This window comes from Euprymna scolopes, chromosome 5 (assembly GCF_053919585.1).
Source record: "Euprymna scolopes isolate OS-2025 chromosome 5, ASM5391958v1, whole genome shotgun sequence".
NCBI classification, from domain to species: domain Eukaryota; kingdom Metazoa; phylum Mollusca; class Cephalopoda; order Sepiida; family Sepiolidae; genus Euprymna; species Euprymna scolopes.
In genome coordinates, this window is record NC_136486.1 from 165774205 (window position 1) to 165799851 (window position 25647).

At 32.2% G+C, this 25647-nt stretch overlaps 1 protein-coding gene across 23 annotated transcripts in view; it reads left to right on the forward strand.

Moving 5' to 3' along the window:
- LOC145277031 (one cut domain family member 2-like) overlaps nucleotides 1-25647 on the forward strand; it is a 590906-nt gene that overhangs the window by 538208 nt on the left and 27051 nt on the right. For 3 of the 23 annotated variants that reach the window (XR_013868089.1, XR_013868090.1, XR_013868091.1), the window contains one exon: nucleotides 19917-20001. The exons of the other annotated variants lie outside the window; for them this stretch is intronic. The gene's annotated coding sequence lies outside the window, so the exon portion shown is untranslated. The remainder of the gene's footprint in view (nucleotides 1-19916; nucleotides 20002-25647) is intronic. 23 annotated transcript variants of the gene reach the window in all.

The following is a 25647-nucleotide window of genomic DNA, read 5'->3' on the forward strand; positions in this document are numbered from 1 at the left end:
TGTTTCTCGCATATACATAACTTTCTTAATACACATTGAACTGTGTCTCCTCAACATAATGTACATACTCCTGATTGACCCAACAAGCAGCAAAATTCCACCCCTTCACTGTTGGGGTCCCTAAGTGCTGGAAAGCCTTCTACTGTTTTAGTTTCTTCTTTCAGAATTGGGAATTCCTTCCCTGTTTCTGTGACTATACTAATCTGCAAAAATTTAAATGTAAATAGACATCTTGCTGCTCAACTTCCTTCAGTTTCCAGCTATGCACAATCCTAAATAGTAGCTCCATACAGTCAAAATGGCAACATGCTTTGTTTTTTATGGGAAAAAATTATTTTGTTATTAATGGAATGTTTATTGAAATAAAAAAAATAAAACAAATGTTCACAAAATCCTAGTTCAAAAGAAACTTTGTAAACATGAGAACTATATTTGGAATGGTTTTTCTTGCAGCCCTCCATCCGGTGGCGGCAATATGTCTCTATCCAAGAAACGCCGGGTAAATCCAACTAGTTCTCAGTAAATCAAAGTTTGTTAGTTAATTTACCATAAAGCACGTTTTTTGGTTGTCTTGGTTGATTGAAAAATCTCAAGAGACCATTTCACGATACAGATGACAGATTGTGTGGTTTCACATTATTTTGCAATCTTTACAGGTAAAAAAAAAAGTATTTTTATAACGTTTTCTTTAAAAACCTATTACTTCTTAGCCTTTCATAATGTTAATTATGGCTTAAAAGTGATTCAGATGAGGCTGGGGGGGGGAAGGGGACATAGGTGCAAAGAATAAATAATAAACAAAAAAAATATCTTGCTTTTTTTTATCAGCTTGATATGGAAATGGGAACATCAAGAATTTCTTGGATTTTTTTTTTTTTTTACTTGTGTATGCCTAAGTGTCTGTTTCACTGTCTGCAATGCACAAATGTGTGAATATGTGTTGCATCGCACATAAGGTTGAGATATATATATATATATATATATATATATATATATATAAAATTCTTCAAAAGGTTATTTAATCTTTTCCATCACTTAACAATTTTGAGTAATTTTGCTTTACTCTTTTATGCACTGATGGAATGTCTGCAAATGCTTTTGCATTTTTATTTTAAGGTTATCTTACATTGTATATATGTATATATATATATATATATATATGTGTGTGTGTGTGTGTGTGTGTGTTTTACTAAATTGTTAGAAAACATGAAAAACGTTTCGATATAGTGAGAAAAGGGGCATGTGTTGCTGCAGATGTATATGCAGAATTGAAAATGCACAAGTAATCTTAATTATGCATTCAAATGTATTTACATACATTATAGTGAAGACTTTCTGCATATACAACATGTAAAAATACATAATAAATAAAAATATATATTTAAATATGGGACATCCATAATCCATATTAACATATATATATATATATATATATATATATATATATATATATATATATATATATATATCTAAGCAAAATAAATAAGGTACTTTTCTCATCGTTTCAAATTTCATTGATTGGATGTTGTTGACTGGTGCATATACTTTAAGCCCTAAATCATCAATATATGCATTGCTTTGAATATGAAAAGTATTGTGATCAATATTGTTGCCGCCAACTTAAAACATGGTACAATATTGGCACCTTTAAAGTTACTTTGAGATCATTTATTACATTGATCAAATTTGATTGAATTAAAAACGCCCATCCGATATTGGAAGAACTTCGGCCCAAAAGTCTGGATTCATTGAAAGAGGGAATTATTTTAGAAACTCTCCTTGTTCTTTTTGCAACATAATTCGACTGATTAAATTAGCAAGTTGCACAAGGAAATAAAAGTAAATAAAAATAATCAATTATTATCAATTGTCTGATACCCACTAATTGTGTGTGTGTATATATATATATACATATGGGGTGGCTCTTATGAACATTTGTGACTCATTCTTTGTGTGCTGAATCACAGTCATCCTTAAGAAAAAAGAAATGAATTGATTCTATATATATATATATATATATATATATATATATATATATATATAACTCTTCATATATTCATTGAAAAAAATATTAAATCTTGGCACATTGCCAGTCGAGAGTATAAAAAAACGTGTGTACGCTTATATATTTTTGTTTCGTATGTATTTGTGAAAACAGAACTGTAGAAGAATTGTATGTGCATATAATTTTATTTAACATAGATTGTGTGTGTGTGTGTGTGTGTGTGTGTGTGTGTGTGTGAAAACAAACATTGTTTACTTTATATAGCACAATGAATATCAAATGCGTATATGACTATTAAATTTGTACTTTATGAACAACTAGTGGATTCTGTATCTTGATGTTGCCTGGGAAAATTGAAGAAGAAAAAAAAACAAGAAACTCCTGCTTCCACCCCTGAACCCCATATTCTGAATTTTCATTAATGCGAAACAGCATTAAACTGTGGCGGATTTGTGACACCAGGTCACGAACATAGATATATCAGCATTAATGATATGCAGTGAGTGTTAACGTAACACTCACTTTAGTCTATAAATAACTAGCCGACTCATGTCCTGCCGTTGCCCAGGAAAATAGATTAACTCAAGAAATTCCAATTTCCAACCATTAATTTTTATTTATTATTTTTTTGTTTTTTGCTGTTTGTGCTTGTGCAGCACAAACACGGACCCCACAATGTTAATATAAAATAATTGATAGGGTAAGATGTTTGCTATCAAACTTATGAGGAAAGTTTTATTGCTGCCCTGAAACAGATAATTGGAAGTCAATTTCCTTAGAAATATAAGGCAATCACTGAAAGAAAAAAAAATGACTATTTGCTTTTTTAAATCAAACACTAACCCAAAGTCTTTGTTAGCAAAAATAATCTCACCGGGCGATATAGCTTTACAAAAAAAAATACCATTATTACAACGTATATATATTTTTGTATGTATAGCTAAATTATTATGCCTGTCACGATATTATGTAAACAGCAGAAAACTAAAAGTGAAACAAAAATGAACTGATGCAATTGTGTTTATTATTATATTTGTTTGCTGATGAATCTGAGTGAAGTGAAAGGATTTGAAGGATAGTGAATAAATTATCAACAACCTCTGAATCTCATCAAAAAGAGAAAAATTGATCAGGGCTAAATATTAAAATCTGAGAAAGCGATCAAAAATTTGTTTTCTAATAAAAAAGACTAAACTGTGTAAGAAATCACTAACTGAACAGATTTATTAACAAAGCTATTGTACTTATAAGAGTAAAATTGATTTATATACAAAATATAGTTTTACAATGCTTTCTTTTATAACAATATAGTGCAATAATTTATTAATGTTATAATAATGAATTGTATTATAATAACTACTAAAATAAAAGTATGCAGATGTACTGATTTCAGAAAAAGATGGCATGCATTGTAAACCTCTGCCAAATATTGTTTCGCATTAAATTGTAAAAATATAAAGAAAAAATGGAAAATAATGAAGATTTCATAATCATTTTTATTTTTCAACTTGTTTTTGCAAATGTATTTGCAGATATCAAATTTTTCTTTAAATCTTTATTTACTCACGTTCACCCCAAACAAGCCATATCGCCACTTGGATGTAAAGGCCTACTAATTGGCACCAGGCCTAAGAATGATTAACAAGATGATGGTTTATGTTACATTTGAACTTCTGCATATCAGTACGGTCAGGGAAGCAGGTAACAGGAAGGGAATTCCAAAATCTAGCTGTTCGAGGGAAGAAGCTATTAGAGTAGAAGGCTTTCTGGCATTTAGGGAAAGCAACAGTGAAGGGGTGTGATCTTGTTGCTAAGCGGCTTTGTCAGGGATATGTACGTCGATGGGGGTGGCATGTGCAGTTAGTTCATCAGAGCATATTCCATTAAAATAGTTGCAACAATGGGACAGGGGTTGGAGCCTAGTTGACAAATTGGGACCTATTTGATTGGAGGCTCTTTTTTGGACCCTATCCAAGAGGGAGAGACTAGTAGTAAATTCACCAGCCCAGATGTGGCAACAATACTCTATGCATAGGTGAATGGTGGCTTTGTAGAGGTACAGAATACTCTCAGGTGTGAGTAGTTTTCTTGCACGATAGAGAGAGCCCACTTCCCTTGCAGTAACCTTTGCAATGTCCTCAATGTATTTGTTCCAGTTCCTATTACATTTCATTTACAATCGATATAGTAATCTGAAATTTATTTTTCAAATAATCCAATAACAAAAATATTTAGCGTCTAATGAAGCAATCTTTGGAAAATATCAACTTGTTGGCAGGGTGGAAGAATTGTTATTTTACGTTTAACTTACCTAGCAAACTAGACCGGCTACTAAAAATTTAACAATCAGTTTTTATACAAGTTTTTAGGATTTAAAAAGTACTTAACAATAGTAGGTATTTACTTCCTCCCCACTGCAAGAAGATGTGGCACAAGGTTGGAAGGTCAAGAGAGTCAAGCCAGTGCTCCTAAAGGAGAAGCACTGGCCTTTTAATAATGCTTGGGCGCCTCAGACAGTAAGCAATAAACTTACACCACCTGAAAGATTGCTTAATAATAATATTCCAAATAATTTTAATAGTTGGTAACGAATATGTTTAAACGAGTGATGGTGGGGACAACAGTCCATCTTCTATTATTTAATTGATTGTACTCAGAAAAATTTAAAAAAATAATTTACTAATAATGTGATGTAGATAATAATGGTGTTTCGCTTACAGACATACAATCTGCATTATAATAAGATAAGTGTAATGATATTTGAATTCTTGCAGAAGCCCATAAATAAAAATAAGTATTTAAATGTGTATCATGAAATAAGTGTGGGTGAATCTTCCACTGCCATTGTATTTTCAATCGCTCACAGGTTTGATTTTTTTAGGGTCCCCCCTTTCCTCCATTTATTTTGAACAAAACCGAGCTGAAGATAGAAATAGGAACAGAGAAAATAAAAGTAGAAAAAAAAATGTTCATCCTTTTCAATTTAATGAGTAAATAATTGATTGAGATTTGCAACAGAATCTCTCTCTTATATATATAACAAGAAAACTAACTTCTCAATCTAAATAGATCCAAATCACTATCGCAGATTGTTAACAAATATTCTATCTGATAAAACTATATTAATAATATTTAACTCTACTTTGCTTAACACATTACGGAATTTTATAGCATCACTGACTATCCAACTGGCCTCAATCCTCTTTCTCATACACACATTGTGTGTGTGTGTGTGTGTGTGTGTGTGTGTGTATGTATATATATATATATATATATATATATATATATATATATATATATATATATATATATATATACACACAACTGAGATATACAAGCGACTGCGAACTGTTTGTGAATTTCATATTCCCGTGACACCTCTACCTTTATGAAAGATGGTTCAACCCAGATAGGGTAAGGGCCACTGCTTTTTTTTTTTTTTAATCCATATATACACATGGTTTATACTATATTAGTGTATTGCATTTTTTGTCTGTCATCAATCCCCATGCATGCACAAGCACACGCATACATATATTTTAATATACAACCCGCAGACTGAATCATAAAAAAGTGGCACTGATTATATGTATATCATGCTCAATAAAAAGAAATTGAGCTCCTGCATTTTTCTTGCTTTTATTGTAGCTTCAGAGCAAAATATATTCTAATTTAGTGAGTGTTGAAAATGAAAAATAAAAATACAAATTTTCTGAACAATGAAGTGAGTAAAAGTAGATTTGGTTTGCAAAAGAATTGTCTACCACGTCCGACCAATTTTGTTGTGGTTTGGCGGCGTGTAGTGGTGTGGCGATAGAAGAGGAGGTGCTATGGTCGGTGGGCCAGAGAGCTGAGTTTTGGCCAAATACCAATGAAGACTCAAAGTGGCCAACAACAAAAGCGAATAGCAACTCATAGAAATTAATAGGAATAATCATTTCATAAACGCACAAGACATTTTTTAACCTTTTTCACGACAATCATGTTAAATAAAGAAAAATACAAGTTCTCATCGGACCACCAAAGTTATGCAACATCATGCCTGGTCAGCACTTGGATGGGTGACCACTTTAATACCGTCTTTCATGTTATGTAGTATTTGTATTTTGTTATTCAATATTGTCAAAGTTTTGCCAAGATATTCTTGTATCCGATTCCACTTCTACAGGATGGAACGATAATTTTGTCACCCTAAAGAAAACAACACTACAACTTTATATTAAAACTTTTATTGAAAGAAATCATTTTAGGTAACTTAATTATGTAGTAGAGCTAACATTTATTCAATGCAGCTGCCTTCATACAAGTCTGGAACTGGGAGCATGTCTTTTCCACAAGCGCTGGCAGGAGCTTGGCAAATACTTGGCAAATGGCAGTGATCAGGCTGGTTTTGGTGTTGTGGGAGGTTATGTTGGTGATGTTTTCGACATATGACCAAACAAAGTAGTCCAGCGGGTTAAGGTCAGGGGAGATGGGGCAACCAGTGAGAGAATGGTACAAAGTCATAGCACGTCTTCTGAAGCCAAGCCCAGGTCTCTTTGTACTTGAGGGCTAGTACCGAGTTCTGCTGCCAGCGGCCACCTGAATGCATCAGGGGATCACCACACTCTTCAGCATATCTAGGTACACTTTGGTGTTGACTTTCAAGCCAACTAAATAAGTGTATGTTATTAACATTCATTTATGAAAATTAAGATTTCTTTTTTATTTATTGAAGGAATAATTTTTATGATAAAATTATGACAATTTCTCGTGTGTACATGTGTTTCTTGTGGCAAAATTACTTTGAAAATTTGAATTTTTTTTACTGTTATGGAAAGTTTATTGAAATCAAAAATATAAACTAATCTTTTCCGATTTAATTTCCAAATCAAATCTATCAGAATGCATTTTTGGTTCTTTGTAAACAACTCCATCATTTTAATATTCCTTACTAGTTAAAGAAAAGAAAATGAACTACTTTGTAATTATTTAAAATTTGAAAGAGATTTGAAAGCATTTAAACTGCCAAACAGAAATTATTTCTAGCTTTAAAATTCTTTACCAAATCCTTAAGTTGTAAAAGATTGAAACTTAAAAATTATTTGCAAATAGTATTACCTTAAAGACAAAGTTGGTTATAGTTTTGTAGTTTGATTCAATTAATAAATTCATTGTCAAATTATACCATAATTGTCAAAATTCTATTAAAAAACGTAATTTGATAAAAAAAAAAAAAATACAAAACAAAGACTCTCAGACAATGCTGTGTTGGTAGAGCTAATAAAATATCATTCATGTTTCTACAGCATTCTAGCTTACTTGCCCTTTCTAACATAACTAAACAAACTGTGAGAATCATCATATTTGGTTTGATGTCCAGTTTTAAATGCTGGCATGTGTTGGACGGCTTTTAGAAATTGACTTCTAAATAAACCTGTGTCTGGCCAGTTCTTTATTTATCCTTCTTTCTCTCAAATCAATTTTTATCACTTCCTTCCAGGTTGTGTTTTGTCTTCCTTTGCAAACTGGCACTGCTACCCCAATTATTCTACTTGTACTAAGCCAAACATTCTTATTTTAAATGTGACCAAACCAATGCAGTTTCCTGTTCTGCACACGTCTCCCTATACTGTCCAGATTTAATTTTCCTTTGAAGTCATCAGATTTTAGTGAATCGTTAAAACTCACATTCATCATATTATTCTTATAACATTGCGTTCCATGCAATGCATGTCCTCAATAAGTAGGTTTCAATTCTATACATCACATTGTGTATATACATGTATACTCGTCACCTTATGCTCTAGATTTTTGCAGCCATTTTTTTTTTTTTTTTTCTCTTCGTTCTTTCTTCTGTTTAATTCTTCAACACTCACTATATTTTCCACAACTTTTCTATCTAATGAATTTCCGGGTTTCTGTCTTAGCATGGATTTATTTAAATGAATTTATTTAAACTATTTTTAGTGATTTTACTAAACACTATTACTAAACTAGGCTAGTATTCAAAAGTGATGGAGAAAAATTATTTTATTTAGGTCATCCATAACTATAAAGATCGGACTTTCACGAAGAAACATATGTGATGCTGATTTTATACTGTCTTTTGATTGTCATAATAACGCGTGGTTCTCTTTGTAGTTGGTGATCTAAGGAAGATACGAGTTTCAAGAAGCAAGGTCCATTTAAGTTGATGTAGGCCACGACAAATTAATCAATGTTAATGCAAAAAGGTTTTATGTTTGCTTATGGTTTTCTTTACTTATTATTATATCGAGTAATTCAATTACTCTTTGGTAGCTGCCAAAAAAAAATTTTTTTTAGAAAAATGAAAATTAAGAAAAGAATGTCAAATTAAAGAAGTTCTTTTGCAAGCTAAGCCTTCGAAGAGCATGATAAAAATATTGATTAGACGGTCAATCTAATTTCCCTTGGCTCAAAAATAAAAATAAAACATGGCATTTTTAGTGATTGGCACTTTTGTAGACTCAGGAGTCAAAAATTATAAACAATCATTCTGTTAGAATTGAAATGAATAATTCTAATTTATATTAGATTTGGGCTGGTGTCTTCAGTTTTCACAGTTATTGTAACATTTTGACCTTTGTACTTTCCAGCCGTCTTCAGCTGCTTGTGGTACTGATGACTGTCAAACCTAATACTGTCTGGATTTTCCCGCACAGCAACAATGGTCTTTGCCATCAAAAACCATCAGAGTTGAGCTTGTATCATCGTGCTGAACTCTTTTCTGTCTTGTTTAAGTCTTTGTGCTTTTGTTCTATAGGAATCATTTGTTTGTGGTCTTCATCTTTGGATCTCTGTATCACGGTTCTGTGACATTGACAAACACCATTTTTGTCTCTGTTACATTTTCTGTTCTACAGGTATTGTCCGATATAGCAGAGATATTGTTTAACAATAATACAAATTTCCGTAGACCACCATTGCTATTCACAAAGTCATAATCTACATCTCCTTTGGATGTTCATCGTTTGACACATTTTTTTTTTTACTATGTATCTCAAACTTGAAGATTTCTTTTGTGTTGTCATCTGTATGCTTGAGTTCCCTCCTTCGATATAAATACTTTCGACTAACTTAAAAAACAAAAAAATCCCACCTCTTCACTGTGTAGATCCCTAGATGCTTGAAAGCCTTTTACTTAAACAATTTCTTTCCTCGGACTGCTAGACTTTGGAATTTCCTCCCAGTTTCCTGCTTCCCTGGCTGTACTGATACACAGAAATTTAATTGTAATGTGAACACTACTCAACTCTACATAGTGTCCATGTAAATATGGTCCCAAGTAGTAGCCCCTGACATCCAAGTGGCAATATGCCTTGTTTGGTGGTGAATTAAAAAAAAAACAATAAAAAACATATGCAGCACACCAATATGTCTGCATATTGCTAAGCACTCTCAAGCTGTTTAAATGTTATTCTTGCGCATTTTATACGCTTTTATGTGCAACAATGAAATCATTGGAAATATGATAAATCCTAAGAAGGTTAAATTGCAAACATTTTCAATGGTTCAGTGCCAATTTTTATCAGTAATTTATATGAAGTCAGATGACATTGCTAGTCTCTTTCTATTCTACTGTTATTTCCATGGAAGGTGCTCGACTGAGCTCCAATCTCTGGTTTCTCCTTTAAGACACAGCAAGAACTCAGCTTCCCAACACAACAGAAAAAGACTTTCCTTTTTTCCTCCATGTGTCTGGCATCAAGCTTAATTACCATGGGTTGGGATTCTTTGTAGATGAAATAAACAGTACTTAAAGAATATACAGGATTCAAATGGTTCTTAAATGAACAACGTTGTGCTTGTTGGACTCTTTGGTGTTTTTACTTATTAAGTGATTCCATCCACCTGGGTATTATAAGTTCTATCCTTGATTTGATTGAGACTTAAATACAAAATATATTTACAAAATAAAATATATTTACAAAACATAAAATATATTTAAACAGAGGGAGACACAAAAGGAACCAATTCTTGTAATTAAAAAAACAAAACCAAAAAAAAAACTTATTTGGTAACTGAGAACATAGCCTCAAGTTCTTAATCTTACGCTTTTCTGTCTTTGGTAGTATTACAGAAAAGATGTAATTTAGGAGTTTTTCTTTCTTTTTTAAGAATTGCTCTACCAAGGCTTAATGTTTTAGTCTACTATTTTACCCATGATTAAGTGGAAAGTAACGGATTCATGCCTTTCTCAGTATTAGTGAAAGTAATTTTACAACCACAACTTGAAGATAACTAACACATAATCTGTAGTGGTAACTTTCACATTACGTTTTATTTTCTATTATATTTATAAAAGTGAAAATATGCGTGTGAGGACACTTCTCAACCTATATCCTCAATGGATTTTTGATCTACAGACTTGAAATTTTGTATATAGAATATTCAGACGTGTGGAAAACTTTTTAATCGGTTTTAATCCGGAAAAACAGGCTGCTAATAATAATTAAAAAATTGATACGTTAGAGTTATCGGATTTTTTTCTATTTGCTAACTGTTCCATGAATGCGCATGCGTGAATGGTTCACATGAGAGATTCATTATATTAAAAATAAAGTACAATTTGAAAACTATTTAAACATTGTGTCAAGCTGGCCTAATGGTTATCATACTTGACTCACTGTCTTTAAGTTTTGGTTTTGATCTCAGTCCGAGTATCTTTTTTTACTTACAAGAAGTGAACTGTTTAGAAAAAAAAAACAAAGCTCGCATGCACATGCCTTAGTTTCTGCATTAATTAAAATATAATATTTATACATATTTTACGACTGAACAATGCCGGGCAGCCTGCTAGTTTATCTATAAACTCCAGGAATTTTTGATCTACAGACCTGAAATTTGGTATATAATGTAGTCTGAAATGTGGAAACCTTTTTAATTGGTTTTTATATGGAAAAAACGGGCTAAAAAACGGTTAAGGGGGTCGAAATTGAAAATTTGTATGTATTGAGGTCATCGGATTTTTATGTTTGTCAACTGTTCCATGAATGCACATGCATAAATCGTTCATGTGACAGATTCCTTATATTAAGAATAAGTAGGTTTGAAAACACTTTTTAAAAATCGTATCAAGCTGTCCTAGGTTATCGTACTTGACTCACTGTTTTTAGGTTTTGGTTTTGATTTCAGCTTGGGTATTTCTTTTTTTTTTTTTACTTACAAGAAGTGAACTATTTAGAAAAAAAACATAATACTCACATACACATGTTTCAGTGTATAAATTAAAATATGATATTTATGCATATTTTATGACCGAGCAACACCAGGCGGCCTGCTAGTTAAATATAAAAAGAAGAACTTCTTTGTACTTTATCAACGTTTCTGTAAGCTTTATTCTTGTCTGACATAAGCTCACAAGATTGGAACACCCAGTAAGGATAAAACTCAGGAGTAATGGTTGGATAGCCAAGCTTGTTACTCATGACATCATATGAAGCAGAAGCATATTTAAATTTAATTCTTTCGGTTTCGTCTCTGCTGTCATCACTCTAAACTACCAAGAATTCTGTGGCAATATTATAAAAAAATATTTAAAATAGAATTACAAATTGAAATGAAAAAAAAAAAACGTTATTTCTTTAACTGTCAATTTATAACAATCTAAACTCTTTTTAATAAACTCAGATTTATTATTTTTTGTCTCTTGGAATTAATTTTTTATTTATTTCGACTGGCTTTTATTGCATGCACATATCCATTCCCAGATTCTTTTTGTCGATTCTGGCTTTAGTGTTTGTAGGCTTTCCACCACGAATGACAATACATTTAATTAACACCAAAGTTATGTTCAAGAAACAACATTGTTGGGGTCAAAGTAAAAAATTTTTTTAAAGCATTCATTTTTTTTTTTTTTTCTGATCGTTCGTTTCGTTACACCCCATCAACTCCACTAGTCCTCAGAGTTATCGTAACACATGTGCTGAGGGTTTGTCTATTTCTTGACATCTGCCCTATCACTTTTGACCCTCCATTCATCATTTCTGTCTATGGTGCATTCGCTTGAAGTGAGTTTATGTCAGTATGAGATGAGGAGAGGGGGGGTTAAGCGGTATGGGGGATCAGGTAGGTGGAAGGGTTAAGCCATTTTTCTGTAATTTTTTTGTATTTAAACAGTTCTTAAGTTTTTTTTCTCAATCCCAATCCGCCCAACCGCACCAGCAACCGTTTTCATTGACATCAATTCTTTATCCATCGCTAACTTATTTCCAGATCTAATCTTCATTCGCTTCCACTCACAGTTCTTCCTATCTGATCCACTTCTCCTCCAGCACAACCACAGACGAAAATGCCTCGTTATTAAGTTTACTTTTTTCTACTATCCCTTCTCCTCACACTTCCTCATAGAAGTGAAGCCTTTCTTGTTTTTATTCCCTCTCTTGCTTCTCCTCATGGGACCCTCGCCTCACATCTACTTATGAAGGGAAGCCTTTTTTGTCTTTTACTATCTCTCTTTCGCATCTACTCATGGGAAAGGAGTCTTTTTGCCTTTATTCTTTATCTCTCCCCTCTCAAGGGAGAAACGCCTTATTGTCATCATCTCTATTTTTCGCATCGTTTCTTCATACACCCTCCCTTCTTACTTCAGAATTCTCCTTCATATTGTTGTTGTCCTTCTTATCTTGCCTTCTATTATTTTTTTGGATGTGTGGGAGGGAGGGGGTCTTAGCAATAATAATTCCATTCACTTCCTCCACTCACCGTTTGCCGTTCTCAATCGTTTTGAATCACCCTCAGTGAAATGTAATTATTTTTCCAAGAGGACCAAACACACAAAGCCAATTGACACACGCTTTGCAAAGATGGTGGAATTTGGACACCTGGGTTTGTTGGCGTACATATCCACTCATCACCCCCATCGCTACCATTTTAAGAAGTAGAGAGAAAAGTAATATCAATAGGTTGAATATTCTTAGGAAAAGAATGTGAAAGAGAGAAAAAAAAAAGAATTTGTGAAGAAAAATATGTATCAATTCAAAAGAGTTGTTTAATGAAGCATATATATATATATATATATATATATATATATATATATATATATATATATATATATATATATATATATATATATATATATAATAGGGAAAAACTACAAGTACAATATATAATGAGAGAGAAAGAGTTCTGAAAGAAACATGTCCATTAATTGAAAGAGTAGATTAAATCAAACAAAAAGGTGGAAATGAAGAAAAAGATGTATAAAAGGTACATTAAAGTGTGTCTGAGAGAGAAACAATGAAAATAACATACATATCAGTGCCGGCGATCATGAGAGAGAGAGAGAGAGCAAGAGTGAGCGAGAAAAGGAGAATGAGCAAGAACGAGAGAGAGAGCAAGAATGAGTGAGAAAAAGAGAATGAGCAAGAAAGAGGTAGAAGGGGGGGACAAAAGAGTGAAAGCAGAAGACTGGGAAAAGAGGATTTCATTCAGCTGGCTAAATGTTTCTGTCTGGTGTTGGCAAGAAGGCCAACTATCCAAGCCATGCTTCATCAAACAACACTGACAGACTGTGCCTCATCAGTGATTAAACGGCAATGAGCCCCCCCCCCCCACTTCTCCCTCTCTCCTATATCTTCCATTCTTTTCTGCAAAGCTTACCCATTGATTCGCACAATCGCCAAAGTCTCAACGAAACGTGCTTTAGGACAAGGAAATCCATAAATCCATGAAGCAGAGAAAAGACGCAAACCAATCCGAATGCTTGTGGGAGTGAAGGAATAGTTGAACGTGGGGAGGTGAGGGATAATGTCATTGTTTCAGTCTTGAGACCTGATCAGCTGTTAATTTGCTTGGAGAGTTCCATGAAAGGCTTTAATAAATTCTGCTTTTCAGAAAAAAAAAAACAACAAAAAGTTTTTTTAGATGTATTAATGGAGACTATGACGTGAAGAATAAAACACACACAATAAAAGAAACATTGTTATTGCGATTGGCAAGTGAATAACATCAAGTGTTGCTTTAACTTAAAAATACTTTTGAAAAGTAATTCTAAACACAGTTGCTTTGTTTCCTGTATGAGGATACAGAAAGTTCTGGTAATGATTCTTTATCACCATGATGTCTTCTTCTTGCAACCTCTTTCTCACAGAAGAGACATTGCTAGTCTGCGTCTGTTCTATGGTAAATTTCATGACAAGTGTTCATCTGAGCTTCAATCTATCGTCCCCTCTCTGCAAAACATTCACAACAAACACTCGCCTAGCTACAACTGTCAACAATTTCCCCCATTCCCTGTGCCTAAATCTAAATGCAAATTTTATGAACAGTTTCTTTCCTAGAACTGTTTGCCTGTGGAACTCTGTAGTGTGAGAGTGCTTTTTATCTGACTACAACATGGTCGTTTTCAAGTCTAATATAAACAAATTATTGCTGAACACCCCTCTTAAATCAAATTCTACTCGATTTCCATCACTACCGATCACTACGCTATTGGTTTACTGACCACTGTACACTCATTAACCCTTATCCTCGAGTAGCATTCGGGCTTTGATAAATGGCGACTCACGTGTAAAAAAAAAATGTTAACATCCTAACCAAAAACCACTCTTCTCTGGTTTTATACATAACATTAACATTTGATAGTGATTATAATGATCTTTCATGAGTTACACATTTTACTGAATATTTAAAACACTCATTATTTTTATTTTTTATTATTTAGCATATGTTTATTTAATAAATACAAAAATAAATTAGAAAAAACTGTTGTTGAAACATTTGTCTCTCTAACATGGATAGAAGAGTATGTTAGGGCGTGAAAGAGTCTGTGGAATGGGGGCAGTAGTAGGAGTCTTGTGAAAAGCTAATTCTTGTAGATAGAAGTTAATCATCAGTTATGAACTGGTTTCACTGTGAGTTTTGGATTTAAAATCCACAGACTTCTTCCACTACCAACCTAATAATTTCTCCAAAAGAAATACTTCTTTCTCAAAGAACTTAAAAATTATACTTAATGTATAATCGAAAGTATTTTTCATTCATTAGAAAATTCCTGTATTCTTAAGTATATGTTAAGAACTGTTAACCAAAATGTACAAAAGCATTCTCTTTACTTGTTTAAAATATAGTTACTGTCTGGAGTCAGTGTGGTAATTATTGAAAAAAAAAAAAAACGATATGAGGGACCAACAAATAAAACTAAGAAATAAATGTGTACAACTCTAAATTGTGCTACAGGACCAAATATCCCATATATCAAATTCCAACTCTATTGACCAAATATTCAGAGGGAGTCTTATGGAAACTTTTCACATGTACACACACACACACACACCAACAAGGTAACTTTTATATTATATATTTCCATGTGCTTAAACATTTTCATCTAAAATTCTACACAATTATGCAGAATGTAGAAACTATGCATAAATAGTGGAATGAAACCAATCATCTAATAAGAAACTATAAAAATGAATAAGTAATTAATGCTCGTTTTTCAAATAAATATGCAAATTATGACTGAGTATATCAAAAAGTTAGTTTTAATAATTTTTTTAAATAGAAAAAGTTGGCTTTTAATATTAATGTCAGAGCGAGAAAAGAAAACTAAAGGAGTTGCAGCAAAAACATGCATGCATATATGTAGTCAATAATGTTTGTATAAATATATATACTATAATTATGCTCTGCTTGTCATTGGGCAGTGAATTTACATCTAGGAAACAACAACGCTGCAATCATTATATATTCCAGGATAATATTTACCAGAGGTAGTGTAACCAATGAAGCTCTAACGGGATTAATACAAGAATGCCCAATACCGAAGTAGGGCAAGATATACTTTTTATTTGTTTTACATAAGCAGTAATGTATCGCTACACATTCATGAGCATGTTTCAGTCAGTCAGTTATTAGAGACCTCTCCAGGCGATATTGCTTATACAAAAGATTAGTCTATAATGAAACGTTTCATTATGCAGATTTCTAAGTTTTTGTATAAGCAATATCGCCTGAAGAGATCTCTAGTTACTAGTAACTGGCTGACTGAAACATGCTCATGAATGTGTAGCGATATTAATGCTTCCGTAAAACAAATAAAAAGTATATATCTCATATATCATATTTCTTCTTTTTTTTTATTTTGCTGATCCTCCCGTCCATCACCGTGATATTGCTTTGTTAAATTATTAGGTATACTTAACAGATTATTGAAAATCTTTGCTTAAACGTTCCATCAAAATGCATTGACCTTTATGCTACATAACTGGATCATGTGGCACATCGCAGACATATTATGACTTTTCGCTTGAATCAAAAAGCAATTCATCTTACACGTAGTTTTACAATTCATGGCTTCCGTTAACAAATAAAACTCGTCTGTTTATTATTGATGATTTTTGTCATCGTTTTCTGTTTCTTTCTATTACTATTCTGACTGGAATTTATATATTTATTTATTGTACCTCTCTTGCACTCTTATTTTGAATCTAATATATACGACAGAACATATAATAGATTACATATTCTTTAATATTTCAAACTCTAAAAAAAGTCCTTCAACATTCAGTCTTTTAGTACTATTATTTCCGTATTCAATTCATTTTTTTTTTTTTACCTGCATACTTGTGCTGTTTTGGACTGGATTTTGGGTAATTTGTTCTAAAAACATTTGAGTGATGGATAAGTCCCTTAACCCTCCAGAGTCGTGGGAGATGCTGCATTATTTCATGCCGTATGTCTTGGTCAAGAATAGCCTGACGGTGCCCATCCCTCTTCAGGCTTCGAGTACATACAGCACCTGGTATTACCAAGTGGTCACCCGTATTTGCCAGACACAACATCGCTTAACTTCAGTGGCCTAATGGGAACCAGTGTATCAACATGATTAAGCAGCATACACCATAAAAAATATATATTACGTTATTAAAGTGGTAGATTAATCTTTTTTGTTTTTAATAATTTTATTTCAAGCATTTTTTCAGTGCTAGAAGACGTTAAAACTGTTCATGTAGAAATCATATGGCCGTGAAAGTCTAAATTATATTCTCTCTAATTTTTCTCTAGCAAAGTAGTTAAACTCAAGGATTCTAATCAATTTGTTTAGTTGAGACATTTTATTCTATTAGTTTAATCACTTTTCATTGTGATATGTCTTTTAATATTATATTCCTGTTTGAACGTTTATTATCGCAAAATGCTACCACCAAGTAGTGTCATATTCTAGCTGAGGTTTTATGGAAGTTACATATTTTTAAATTAGCATTTACTTCTCTTCTAAGCATCCAAATTTGAAACAGCAAAAGGTGTTAGCTTGAATGAAAGCTGCCAATATTCATTTTTTTTTTTTTGTCTATAACTTGTTGCTGTTTAATGCAGGTCTGATTTGCACAAGTTCATAAGATCTTAAATACCTTCGAAGTATTCTCTCTCGTTGTTAAGCACAAACGTAAGAATTCTAAACCATTTTCATAAAAAATTGGGGTTTTTTTTTGTCTATTGGTCATCTTGTTTGTTATCTCGAAAGAATAAAAAAAAACGTCCTTTATTAATCCAATAATTTTACAAAAAATAAAGCTTACAAACATAATGGTTTTATAATTTAGTTCAGATTATGGTTCCTTTCTTTTTCTTAATTAAAAAAAATATATATATATATTATATATCATTATCAATATAGCCGCACTGATGAGCTGTGAAACTGCGAAACTACTCTATGTGGATGACTATAATGCTCCTCATTTATATATTGAGAAGTGATACACGAATTACCATTAACGTATAAGCGACGCTCTTTATGTAAACAAATCGAGCGGAGGTATTTCGGACGATGTCATAACATCGTTAAACTCACTACTCGCTCAGCAGCCGCCAATAGCGTAATGGTTATGAGCCTTGACTGTCATACAGACGGTCAGGTTTCAATCCTGGCTTGAGGTAGTTGCCTGTCTAGCCGTACTGATGAGCTGTGAAACAGTACTGTATGTGGATGACTATATATCACTGTTATTTATTAGATTTTATTTGTTGCTTTAATACTAATGAAATATTGTTTTTTTATTTTGTTTTTGTTTTTAGATTATTTAATAAGAAAATAGTTTTCTTCAATCATCATGTAGAGTTGGATCAATACTTGAATGAATAAAGAAAAGAAAAAACAGATCTTTATATACCCCCCCCCCCGGCCTATAAATTTAATTCCTCCAACTTTCTTATACATTTTGTGTAAGTTTAAAAATTCTACTCATTTTCTGGCACTTGGATGATAAAAGTTTGGCAACTGAATCCTCCTGTCTTTATTAAAGGGTTTATTTGGCTCCAGTTTATTTGGATTAGACTTCTTGTTGCTATTTATCTGCTGTCATAGATTTCTCTTGTGAAGGAGAGAAAGGGGGTGTAGACTTGTTATTGTTGGCAAATTCTTTTATGTCTTCTGTTTTTTTTTTTATATATTGTTTTGTAATTCATTGTTCTCTTTTCTGGTTTTATTTGTCATGTCATAGCCATAAGAAAAAACAAGCAAAGTTTACATGTTCTTTTATTGCCAAAAGGGTTTCGATATTTTGTTTTATTGCTGTTTATAAGTCGCAATCTATTTATAGTTTGATGCATTCATTTATCCAGTCTTCTTTCATCTTTTTCGTCTTCCTCTGATTTCTTTGTCTTCCTGAGGTCTTTGGCACTTTCTTATAAATTAACTTATTTTGAGTTTTGATGCATACTTGCTGTCGTCTGGTATATTAACCTTATGTTAATGAAGAATTTGAATTGCCAAATTATTGACTTGATTGAATATGAGAATGGTAACATTTCGTTTACAACTGAGATAGAAATTGAAGGGGTGGAATTCTTGAAAGAGAATCTATTTTTTTCATTCATAAAAATTTGAAGAAAAACATTTTTTTTTTCAAAAACAATTTTGGCAATGTTTATGGAGAGAAAAATTTTCTTCTGCATAAATTTTAAAACAAAATATACAAAAAGAATTTAATTGGAACCTTTAATTTAAATTCCAAACCATTTTATGACCCTATTACAGATATAATAGGAGATTTTGATTTACCTAAAGTAAATTTGGATACTTTTTTGGAGACAATTCAAGGCAAATTTCCTCCTCTTTTTTTTAAAGTCGTTCCTACTTTTCAAAATAAAATATGTTAATCTTTAAAAAAAGATTCTATGATTCCAGTTCCATTACAACTGAAATGTTACAAGTTTATGTATGGGAAGTTGGTTCCAGACTGTACACCATTTACCGTTTCTCAAATGTTTTGTTCACAAAATCTATAAAATTTCAGATTTGAATCGCTACAAAATCAGGAATATAAATGAATATACCAATGATAGTAAGACTTTGCAGCAAAAGGATTGATATGTCATGAATACAAAATGGAAGTATACATACAAAAAAGGGGCTCGTGCAAGTGGGTATATGTGTGAAAGGGAGCGAGAAATTGGAAGAATATTAAATAATTTCATTTAGCTCAAAATATTTTTATAAAATGAAGAGGCTCTCTTCTTAATCAGCGGTATGTCCTCTTTTCAAGTATCAAATGTTGACAAGAATGTTTGATTTTGCACGTAATTTGGCCTAATTTCTACACATTTAAAATCTTTGTATAAAGTCATTTTGTAGCTTTTTTAATCAACATTTTTAATACATAATAAACTTTGGAATTCAGAATCCTTCCAACGTGAAAATATCAATCCTTTATGTTTTTTTTTTTCCATCTTGCTGAATATGCTGATGAAAAATGTGTACAGTCAGAATCAACTACCAAAATACTTACATTCTGCTGATTCCTCCCAAATATTAAAAAAAAAAAAAAATTATATGGATAATGATTAGAAATGAACGTTTCTTGCTTATACATATTTGATGATAGAAATTCTGAAGTTCCCATAATTTAAAAAAAAAAAAAAAAAAAAAAAAAGGTTATTAATTAATGCACTAATTTCCGACTCTCAGGTCTGAGTGAGATCGAATTCAGTGATCTTTGATGATTGCTTGCTGACATCCAAAGAAATAACCATTGGAGATTTTTGTACAGAAGGTAGGAAACGTGTATTTTCGAGAAGTCCATATTAATTTTACACGCTTTGTCTGTTTCTTAAGAAATATCTGCTTGATGTCATTATTTACCGAACAGAACTCGTGTTGTGTGATCGCGTTCCTCTCCATATTCTTCATATTTTTACCTTAACAAGCGGACATGTGTCATGATGATGATGTTGACCAATATCAAAATTTTACAGCTTGCAAAAACACTTTCAGGATTTAAATAAAAAAAGAACTTAACAATGAAATTTATTGTACACATTTTATGACAAAAATTAATTTAAGATTTATAAAAAAAAAATCAAAATTTATTGATTTTTTTTTTTTTTTTTTCAAAAACTTGTGAGTATAAAAAAATTATTTTTTTATTTCGGAATATTTGAGGTGACAATCGATGATTTAGATTGTTTAATTGATTCAGATGACCATTTTCATCTTAGTTATTATATTCATAACGTTTTGGCCGATGTAACCTCCAATCTTCATGTGTGTCTATCGGAGTTGGGAATTTTCTACTAAAGTAACAGGTGTTAACGCTTCTACAAGATCATAGATGATGGAATTTGAACTATTTGGTGATACAAGGGAGATAACCGATTGTCACAATGTACAAAGGCAGATAATTTTTAGAGGGGGGTGCACCTTGCTTTTCATATATATTATATCTGTGAAATCTATTCAGAGTTCTCAGATCACAGAAAAGAAAGCACAAAGCTTGGATTTTTTTCTAGCATAAACACTTTTAAAACATTGAATATCTGTATTTCATCTCTCTTAACAAGGAACAATGTTTTAATGTATGAAATTCTTAATTTTCATCATAATTACTTCAGTTCAGTTCAAAACTCAATGCAGATTTCAGAGTTTGATAGGGACATAAATAGATGATCACATTTAATGCGACTAAGACAAAGCTCATTTTCTTTCTTTAAGAAACCTTTGCAACTGCCAATTGCTATAGCTGATAGCAATCTGAGAATCTAACATTCAACTTCTCAACCTAACATTCACAGTTAACATAAATTGGAACAAACACATAGATACTACCAAGGCTGCTGCAAAGAAAGTGGGCTCTTTCTATTATGCTAGAAAACGTCTCACATCTGCCAGTGTCCTATTTCTGTACAAAGCCATCATTTGTCATAGAGTATTGTTGTCACATCTGGGCTAGTGCATCAGCTACTAGTCTCTTCTCTTTGGCATGGTTAAAAAAAAAAGGATCTCATATCTAATGGGTCCCACACTGTCTATTAAGTTCCAGTTTCTGTCGCATCACCAGTGTTGTATCTTTCTGCTGGTTTTATAGGTACTTCCATGAAATTTGCGCTAATGAAATTGCTGCTCTGGTGCCTTTTTGATGTACTTACCCATGACCAAGCTGACAATTAGCTACCCCCCCTCATTCACTGTTGAGATCCCCAGATACAGGAGGGCATTTTATTTTTTTATTTAAATTTTTTTTATAGCTTCTTTCCCCGAACTGTTAGCATTTGGAATGTTTCCCTGATTGTGTCAACATACAAAAATTTAAATGTAACATAAACAAATGTCTCACTGCACAACTTCCCACTTAGAATGCCCCTTTAAGTATGATGTCTAATTCACAGTAGCTCCTTATATCTCAGAGCAATGTGCCTTGTTCGGTGTAAATTAAAAAATTAAAAACAAAAAAAAAAAAAAAAAAAAAACAATTAAATCAAAAGTTTCATCAGCCGAGACGTTGTGAATATAACAACCAAGATGAGAATAGTAGAATAATCCAAGTACCATAAAGTCATTCGTTTTTGCTAAAAGTGTAAATAATATATTCTGGAAGTTTTAAGTGCAAATAAACAGCTATGTATGCTAGTGGACCATGGTGTGATTGTTTTGCTGTTTAGTAATGACTTTCCAGCTTACATAGGTTTAGATATTTTTTTATTGTTTTCTTTAATATGTAAAATTACCTGGAACAGCCATTCTAGCAAAGATTCATAACATTGCCACATGCTAGACCCTTAAGTACAAAAGGATGAAAGCTGTCTATACAACACAGAGATTACGTGACTGAAGTTATGGTCTTAGAAAAGTTTTAATTTTATATTGTTAAGCATTACCACACCTCATCATTTTTAGGCAAAAATAATGATTATGACAAAACATAAATACATAAAAATTCCTGTAAAATCCCATTACAAAAATTTCCCTTTTATTTCATTATATCTTTTAATGTGTTTATTTTATTAAGAAACAAATGTTACAATAAACTATTTTTTTAATGTCAGATTATCATATAAACAGTATCCCTGTAGTTATTCTACATTTTAGGCTGAACAAGCACGCAGCAAATTTGTATCAGTATTCATCTGTAGGTTTCTATCAATATAATTGTATCGCTTAAAACGATGAGTTGCTTTTAATATACTCTAACCATAGTTTAATGCACTTCAGCGATCATCAGACAAGTTAAATTCCGAATTTGTCAGAGATTGATAACAGGTCGTGAATTTGACAGCAAATTCAGAAATTACGCCCTCTGATGATTATGCAGAAGCATGTGGTACCATTATTATCTAATCTTTTTAAGTAATTTTATTAAGTTCTGTCTGAGAAAGCAAATCAAAATTGAATTGTGAAAAAATGTATTCCTGCAACTATCAGTATAATTGTATACAAATATTTGCATTAGTAACTGTATATACGTTTACACACGGTATGTAGAAAGGTGTGCGCATATATATATATACTAGTCAGTTGCTATATACATAAATATGTATTTGAATTATACATATATTAATATGTATGAAAAATGATACACACACACACATATATAAATATATATATATATATATATATATATATATATATATATATATATATATATATATATATTTATATATGTATACACCATTGTTTAATGATCAATTATCTTAATTGGTAAAGTATGGAAACGATTGTAATTGGAGACAAAAGTGGAAATTAATTCGCTTTGGACTAATAATAGGGACACCACTAATTGACCATTAACTGGATATAAAATCAATTTGTGAAATATCCAATTTGATTACAACAGTCTTTTGAGGGTCTCACCCTATGCTGGACAGTTTGGGACCTGTACGGCTCAACCAGTTACAATATCGTGAAAACGTCTGATTTTGATTTGTCTCAACAAGAAATCCTCTTAGTGCTTCTGCCTCAATTTCTAAAATGTGAAGTTCATTTCCACTGCAAAGATTGGAAGAGTCTGCTAGCCGGCCAATATCCGTTGGTGTTAATGAGCTAAATTGAATTGTAAAATCTATTTTCAATTTTAAATTATATTGAACCATTTGTTATATTGTGTAAGCAACTGAACAGATTCGTTGCTACATTATTAATTGAAATTGAAAGTAAAACGAAATTGTTTATTACACATGATGGTCGAATTGAAAGTATTATTTAATGAGTAGCACATCATTAATAATGCTAACCTAGCTTTTCTTTCTGTAATGCCATTTAGTGTGTAAAATGGTTTAATATATTAAAAAATATATTTATTCAGCCAACATTTGACAAAATATAGTCATTAGGTCCAATTACAGACATGCTAACAAGTTAATATGTACGGCATGATCTCATCGACACTGAGGTTCTCTTTAAATCACCAAAGTTAAGCAATGTTGAACCTGGTTAGTACCAGGTGGGTGACCATTTGGGAATTCCAGGTGCTGCATGTAGGAGAACATCAACACCTCTCTGGAAGAACTGTGAAAGCCTAACATCATCATCTTTTCTGGTGGGGATATACATGCAACTCAAGGACTGATATTCCTTAAAAACTTCCTTCCTTGAAGGAAGCCAGTTCAACCTACCTAGGGTGTAGTCCACTGACGTAAGTTTATTTAAACATTTTGTTGCCGTCCTATTTTAAATCTTTTTCAAACACCAAGATTTTGTAGATTTATCTGGAACATAAAGTTTTATTAGATATTCTGCTGGCTTGGTAAGCGGAGAGCAGGCTTGATACGTTTCCTTGAATAATGGTCATGATAATAGACCTTTATTTGACCATAAATATGGTTAAAATGGTGAAGTTTATCTGTTGATCCATCAGAAATAGTCGTTAATATCTAATATGAATGTCTTCACGTCATCTCATCTAAATGAACTTGCGTCTAAAATCTATTAAAAGTGTTAAACTAGATCACTTATGGCCTTCTGTAGTAAATATAGTTTATTGCATAATTGTCTTCTTCAATCAATGCGGACTTTAAAATAGCTTAAATAAAGAAATTCATATAAATACTAATGCTCATCCCAAGATGGGTTCATAACAACGGAACACACTTCGGTTGGTTGATTCCTGGAAAAAAGTCCTTGTTGTCAGTACCCCTCCCCCAACCAATAAAATAAAAAGAAACAAGTAGCAAATAAACATGTCTTCTAAGAATATCTGAGCTTCACTCATCAGATTTACTATCATTCGAATAGAATTGACTTAAATCTTGTTTATTCGCATCTATTTCAAGTCGATGAGTGATATTATCAAAGCTTACACACACATTTTCCAATTCATTCACTCTTTTTATTTTGTTCATTCATAAAATCTTGGGCTTTTTATCAGTCTATGCCTCACTCATTTTAAACATTAGTAACCAATTTAATACTCAAATCTCCATGCCGACCCATCCTTTAAACTGATTAGCTCGCCTTAATTGCTGTTATGTCATTGTTGTAATTCAGCCGATTGCCCTGAGCCTGGATCAACTTACCTGCCACACTTTCTGTTGTTATTTTGCTGTCGCTTCAAAACCAGAATGTCCTCATTAACAATTAGCAAGTCAGGCACTATTCAAGTTTTTTTTTAGTTTTTTTTTTTATTTATCGGCCAACCAATAAAAAGTAAAAATCATCAGCTCACTCTGATCTCCTTTTTAGTGATGCTGCATTGTGGGTGGCGAAGGGATTGCACACAATAGGATAAGGAAATGGATTAATTAAGAAGCATACAAAATACTGAAGAAGAGGCTAAACTGACATTTAAGTGCCTTTAAAAGCTTCTTTAGATTTGAACTTGCTTGTTTATTGTCAGGAAAAGTGATTTTGCTGACCAAAGCAATTCAGTGACATTAACATTTCTTGTACTAGCTGTACCATCAAAGAAAGTTTCGTTTGGCCTGTCTGTTTTACAGCATATCAGCCAACATCATCATCATAGGCATCTAAAGATTCTATTGTTGGCATTGGTTTCCCTGATATTTTTCTAGTCAGAATTCTTTAAAAAAAAAACAAAAAACATTGGGGATTTACAGGTGTGACCATTTGAAGGTTGCCAACATCCCAAGTGAAAGGGATTTTTGTGAAATGAACTGGATTTGAACTTGAACATCCAGGTCGTTAGTTTGTGTCGTTAGTCACTTAACCACCATCATCTGTTTCTGTGTTATTTAATAGTGAAACATTAATTGCAAAATACATTTTTTAGATGTATTAAGAGTGGTCTTCAGTGATGCACTGTCCTCATTTTTGATTTCAGGTTCGGCATCATATCGGCTCAGACAGCAACCCTGAACTGACTCAGGAAGTTTCAGCCCTCCCCCTTCTTTATTCCTGACTGTACTGATGTGCATCGACATTGCAAAATTTCAAAATGATACAAGCTTTGATCATTCTTATTGAGACA